General features: G+C 43.9%; 1 protein-coding gene across 2 annotated transcripts in view; it reads left to right on the top strand.

The window, feature by feature from the left end:
• The first annotated feature begins 1,927 nt into the window (after positions 1 to 1,927).
• GPRC5C (G protein-coupled receptor class C group 5 member C) overlaps positions 1,928 to 6,956 on the top strand; it is a 40,477-nt gene continuing 35,448 nt past the window's right edge. Inside the window, exon 1 of one of the 2 annotated variants that reach the window (XM_073606881.1) lies at positions 1,928 to 2,099. The gene's annotated coding sequence lies outside the window, so the exon portion shown is untranslated. The remainder of the gene's footprint in view (positions 2,100 to 6,956) is intronic. The other variant, XM_073606880.1, reaches the window with a different exon arrangement.

Genomic DNA, 6,956 nt, shown 5'->3' with positions numbered 1-6,956 from the left:
GGGGCACATGGGGGGACACAACGGGCCCTCTCACATGTTCTGCAGTGAGCTCCCTTCCTACTGTATTGGGGCCCCCCCCAGGGTGACAGAAAACAAGAGATATATGTCACCAGCATATCAAGAAAATATAAGGGTCCAAAGCAGTGGGAGAACTATCAGGGTTGCAAATGTTGTCTTGCCACCGGGCCCTGGTGTTCCGCCACTGTGGGGTTCCCCAGCCCCCTCTTGCTGTCCTGCCCCTGCTATTGACAGCGCTGGTCTGGCATCTCTTGGAATTTACAGGCTGGTTCTCCTGTCCTAAGTTTTTTCAGTAACTGAGAGTCCTGGTGGAGTCCTTCCTGCAACTCGTTCTTCTCCCTGCCAATGAGGATGCAGGGGAAGGAGCAGATCGGGCAGCCATGGTTGTGTGAGCGCTCGCATTATTCAGTGTCAGCGAGCAAAGGGAGGGGGGAGGAATCACCCGCAGGAGCTGACTGGGGACGCTCTCCCTCTCAATAGAGACTGTGTTACTCCAGCGGCGACCCGAGTAAGATGCGGCGCATCCGCTATGAATGCAAACAAAAAGACATTGCCTTTTTGTAAAAAAATAAATAAAACAATTTGGGGGGGGGGGCACATGGTGGGGCACAGCATAATGTTGGGGGGGTCAAGGCCCCCTCTGGCCCCACCAGTGACGCCATTGGCCTTGAATAATCAAAAATGTGTGATACGCAAAAAATGAGTGTGTATACAAATGGTGCACGGATGTATAAGTAAAGGTGAGGGCGATAGAGAACCATGGGAAAAACATGAAAACGTACCTAACGAGGCATGAAAGTGGTGCCCTGAGCATGCTATAATCGGGGCTTTTTTTCAGCTGGAACGCGGGGGGAACGCAGTTCCGGCACCTCCAGCACTGAATGTATGTAATAGCATGGGGTGTGGGGTGTTCTGGAGTGTCTGCTGGGAGATCTATTGTCACTGGTGGGGATCTGATTTTGTGTGAGGGTCTATTGTTGCTGATGGGGAATCTATTGTTGCTGGGGGGGGGGGTCTTTATGTTGCTGGCTGCTGGGAGATCTGTTGTTGCTGCTGGGGGAGGGGGTCTAATGTTGCTTGGGTGGATATTTTGTCACTGGGTGTGATATTTTGTTGTGGGTGGTTCACTGTTGCTGCAGGGAATCTATTGTTGTTGGGGTGGAGTCCATTGTTGTGTGGGGATCTATTGCTGAGATTCTATTGTTGCTGGCTGCAAGGGATCTATTTTACTGCTTTTCTTTTTATCATTACCATGTTCCATACAAATGATTTAGCACCACAAAATGATACTTGGTTCTGTATTCTCTAAAAGGGGCAGTACTGGTAGGTGGGTAGGGGGTGGAATCAAGGGACGGTGGTCAGGTGGGTAGAGGGGGCAGAGACAAGGGGTGACTCAGACGGGGGGGAGTTCCTGCACCTATTCTGGCTATAATGGTAATGTGCAAAAAGTGAACGCCCTCACCGCCCCAGTGTGAAAGTAGCCTTACCTTCAAGCCTAAATAAAAAATTACAAAAATTACAAAAAAAAAAAAAAGATTATATTGTAAGCTTTAATGATCAGAGCATTCTGATTCCTCCTGTATTGAATTGTATTGTAGCTGTACTGTCTGCCCTCATGTTGTAAAGCGCTGCGCAAACTGTCGGCGCTATATAAATCTTGCGTAGTAATAATAATAAAAAGGAAAAAGTTTACAACACTCGGCGCTTTAGCAAACAAGCCGTGGTTCAGATGTGGTTTCCAGCTGCTGCAACGATGTTATCATCATGGGACAAGGTGTGTCTTTGCCAGGGCATGGTGGTGGGGGAGGAAAGGAGTGGCTTCATCTACCTGCAGGTCCTGAGGGGTGTTTTAATGATGTCACTGTGATGTCAACAAGCCAAAGCTTGTGCAAGCTGAGGAGGAGGAGGAGGAGGAGGAGGAGGAGTGGAGAAGTGAGAAGCACTCAGTGCCTACAGCTCAGATTAGACAGAAGCTGCAAAAGCCAGCACTGGAGGACGCCTTGCTCTCCGACAACTCTGGGATAAAACTCCTTTCTCTGCTCGGATCTCAGTCCCTCTGGAAGGAATTCTGCAAAAATTAGGTAAGAATGTTACACTTTGGCCAGGCAGGACTTTGCACCCGCTGAGCGCTCACTTTACAAGATATGCATTGTAACTTTCTGTGGTCGGGAAGGAGTTAACCCAGCCTTGGCCCCAGAGGGTTATTATGCGCATAGCGCAGCTTATAAGGCACAAGGCCGTATAGTGTTCCTATGTATGTTTTAATTGCGGTGTGGGTTCTGCTTCAAACCTATCCTCAGCTCCCTACAGACTCTTTCGTAAGCCAGGGTCGCCCCGTAACCAAGGCTCTGTAGAATTTTCCACTGAGCTGGAATATCTACGCTGTTTTCATTTCTTCAGTTCAGGTGAAGGGAGTAAAAGGAGAAAAAAAAAAAAGAGGTTTGTGACTTTGGGGCAGTGACCATTGCAGCCAATCAGATCTTATCGTCGATTGATATAAAACGGTCGGCAAGGGTCACCATACACGGGTCAATGTTGGAAGTATGGGAAGAAGTAGAATGTTTGGTTTTGCTCACAGAGATTTGTTGACCGTCAATACCCCCCCAACAAGCCTGTGGTTGACAACGGTCACCATACACGGGTCAATGTTGGAAGCCTGGGGGGAGGTAGAATGTTTGGTTTTGCTCACAGAGATTTGTTGACTGTCAATACTCGGCAACGGTCCTGTGGTCGGCAAGGGTCACCATACATTGGTCAATGTTGGAAGCCTGGGAGGAGGTAGAATTTTGGGTTTGCTCACAGAGATTTGTTGACCGTCAATACCCCCCAACAAACCTATGGTTGGCAAGGGTCACCATACACGGGTCAATGTTGGAAGCCTGGGAGGAGGTAGAATGTTTGGTTTTGCTCACAGATTTTTTTTGACCGTCAATACTCCTGCAACGATTCTGTGGTTGGCAACGGTCACCATACACGGGTTACTGTTGGAAGTATAGAAAGAGGTTGAATGTTTGGGTTTTCTCACAGAGATTTGTTGACCGTCAATACTCCCCAACGATTCTGTGGTTGGCAAGGGTCACCATACATGGGCCAATGTTGGAAGTATGGGAGGAGGTAGAATGTTTGGTTTTGTTCACAGAGATTTTTTGACCGTCAATACTCCCCAACGATTCTGTGGTTGGCAAGGGTCACCATACATGGGCCAATGTTGGAAGTATGGGAGGAGGTAGAATGTTTAGGTTTTCTCACAGATATATGTTGACCATCAATACCCCCCAAGTATCCTGTGGTTGACAAGGGTCACCATAAATGGATCAATGTTGGAAATATGGGAGGAAGTAGAATATTTGGGTTTGCTTACAGAAATTTGTTGAACGTCAATACCTCCCAACAATCCTGTGGTCGGGAAGGGTCACCATACATGGGCCAATGTTGGAAGTATGGGAGGAAGTAGAATGTTTGGGTTTGCTCACAGAGATTTGTTGAACGTCAATACCTCCCAACGATCCTGTGGTCGGCAAGGGTCACCATACATGGGTCAATGTTGGAAGCTTGGGAGGAAGTAGAATGTTTGGTTTTGTTCACATCGGTTTTTCAACTTTTTTGGAAAAAATCTCTGTAGGACCTTTCTGACCCTTCCGTTTTCTCAGGTTACGTACATGTCCGTTGGGCAACGGCAGGACCTGAACACGTAAACGAGAAGCAGATGTGTGGCCGACCATTAAGGTGACATCTAGTGGGCTGCAGGCCATTGCTGGTTTGTTACGGAACATTTGCTTTGTTGTAATAAATAGACAGATTGGGGTGGAGGCATTCAGTGTACTGTGGGGTTTAAAAAGCTCAGATCTAAGTTGGACTTTGGATGGGTATTAGATTTTTATTATACTGAAAACGTTTTTCAGAAGAAAACCCACAGAAGGAATTAGCCCCAGTTTCCTAGGGGGATTAAAGTGAGGAGAGATGGCAGTGCCTTCCTGTGTCATAGGAGTATTATAGAGAGGAGAGATGGCAGTGTCCACCTGTGTCATGGGGGTATTATAGAGAGGAGAAATGGTAGTACCCACCTGTGTCATTGGGGTATTATAGAGCGGAGAGATGGTAGTGCCCATCTGTGCCATAGGGGTATTATAAAAAGGAGAGATGGCAGTGCCTACCTGTGACATGGGGTATTATAGAGAAGAGAGAAGGCAGTGCCCACCTGTATCATATGGGTATTATAGACAGGAGAGATGGCAGTGCCGACCTGTGACATAGTGGTATTATAGAGAGGAGAGATGGCAGCGCCGACCTATATCATAAGGGTATTATGGGGAGGAGAGATGGCTGTGCCCACCTGTGACATGGGGTATTATAGAGAAGAGAGAAGGCAGTTCCCACCTGTATCATATGGGTATTATAGACAGGAGAGATGGCAGTGCCGACCTGTGACATAGTGGTATTATAGAGAGGAGAGATGGCAGCGCCGACCTATATCATAAGGGTATTATGGGGAGGAGAGATGGCTGTGCCCACCTGTGACATAGAAGTACTACAGAGAGGAGAAATGGCAGTGTCTGCCTGTGCAATAAGAGTAATATACAGAGGAGAGATGGCAGTACCTACCTCTGCCAAAAGAGTATTATAAAGAGGCAGTACCCACCTGTGCCATAGGCATAATATACAGAGGAGAGATGGCAGTGCGTACCTGTGCCATAGGGGTATTACAGAGAAGAGAGATGGCAGTGCCTTCCTGTTCCATAGGGGTATTACAGAGAATAGAGATGGCAGTGCCTTCCTGGGCCATATGAGTATTACAGAGAGAGGAGATGGCAGTGCCTACCTGTGACCTAGGAGTATTACAGAGAAAAGAGATGGCAGTGCCCACCTCAGCCACCTGTGACATAGGGGTATTATAGAGAGGAGAGAGGGCAGAGCCCACCTGTGCCCTAGGGGGCTTTTGGAGAGTTGAGATGGCAGTGCCTACCTATACCATAGGAGTATTATAGAGAGGAGAGGTAGCCGTGCCCACCTGTGCCATAGGAGTAATATAAAGAGAAGAGATGGCAGTGCCCACCTGTGCCATAGGGGGATTATAGAGGGGAGAGATGGCAGTGCCCACCTGTGTCATAGGGTTATTATAGAGAGGAGAGGTGGCAGTGCCTACCTGTGTCAAAAGGAGATTAAGGAGAGGAGAGAATGAAGGGCATACCTGTGTCATAGGGGAATTTTAGAGAGGAGAGATGGCAGTGCCAACCTGTGCCACTGGAAAAAAACATACAAAGGAGAGATAGCAGTGCCTGCCTGAGACATAGGGGTATTATAGAAAGGAGAGATGGCAGCGTCTACCTATACCATAGGGGTATTATGGAGAGCAGAGATGGCAGTGCCCACCTGTGACATATAGGTAATATGGAGTGGAGAGATGGCAGTGCCCACCTGTGACATATAGGTAATATGGAAAGGAGAGATGGCAGTCACCATCGCTGACAAAGGCACAGGTTTTGGGCATATGACACACTGGCACACATAATTCATGTGGGAGAAAATGTGACAATTTAATGGCAAAAGACTTTCCCCTTTTCCCTAATTCAGAGATACCCATCATTGTTTTTTATTACTTGCTGTCCTTCTCTGTAACATGAAAAGGAAATAGAAGTGATCCTTTTTTATTGGCTAACGGAATTCATTAGCGGATGTTTGTTTCCTTAGATGTGGAATAATAAAATGACCCATAAAACCTAAAACAATTCATAAAACGTCTTTTCCTCTTTGTACTGATTTCAGGTGGATGTTTTTTAGTGCAGGGAAATGTCAGGCCCCGTTATTTATTTGTATGTATTTGTTTATTTGTTTGTTTATTTTTGTTGTCTGTTGTCCCTCTGGGGAGATTTTGTGTCCCTGCCCTGGAGATGGAACAGGAAAAAAGAGGAAATCTTTTCAAAGCAAAATTGAATTACCATCTAAAGCTGACATACATTATTATTATTATTATTATTATTATTACACAGGAATTATATTATTATGATTACTTTTAATAGTATACAGGATTTATATTATTATTATACAGGATTTATATTATTATTATTATTATTATTATACAGGATTTATATTATTATTATTTTTTATACTGTATTTTTATTATTATTATTATACAGATTTATTATTATTATTATACAGGATTTATATTATTATTATAATACAGATTTTTTTTTATTATTATTATAATACAGAATTTTTATTATTATTATTCTACAGGAATTATATTATTATGATTATTATTATTTTTAATATTATACAGGATTTATATTATTATTATTATTATTATTGTTATTATTATACAGAATTTATATTATTATTATTATTATAATACAGGATTTATATTATTATTATTATTATTATATAGGATTTATATTATTATTGTTATTATACAGAATTTCTATAGCGTCAACAATTTGCGAATCGCTTAACAACCTAAACAATTGTAATTGTACAATTATAATACAATCCAATACAAGAGGGTTACGAGGGCACTGCCCATAAGAGCTTACAATCTAATTGGGAGTGGCAAGGTAATAACTGTGGGGGATGAGCTGGTTGAAGAGCTAAAAGTTCAGTTGTTAGTTGAATTTCATTCAAAATTTTTCATTCGAAGAACGTTCGTTCGATTTCCTAATCGTTTCTGGGGCCAAATCGGCGTTTGTTTTCGAACGCAGTGAAGAAGCAGGATGGCATTTTTTTTTCTCGAACGAATTTCCAGCACTGCATGTGGTTTTCCGTTCGGGAAAATACATTCTTTCCAAAATCTAATGCTAAAATCAAACAAGACTTTGAAGTACTTTTGAACGATGTTTGTCGGATCATCGAATGTGCTGAGGATTTTCATACGAATGTTTCTTTAACAATATACTAGCTTATGGCCAACGTAACCCCTTAGAGCCAGCGCCTCCCGGCCCTTTATG

Source organism: Aquarana catesbeiana, linkage group LG12 (genome assembly GCF_042186555.1).
Source record: "Aquarana catesbeiana isolate 2022-GZ linkage group LG12, ASM4218655v1, whole genome shotgun sequence".
NCBI classification, from domain to species: Eukaryota; Metazoa; Chordata; class Amphibia; order Anura; family Ranidae; genus Aquarana; species Aquarana catesbeiana.
The sequence above is the reverse complement of the archived record's forward strand: the minus strand, read 5'-3'. Positions and strand labels throughout refer to the sequence as shown.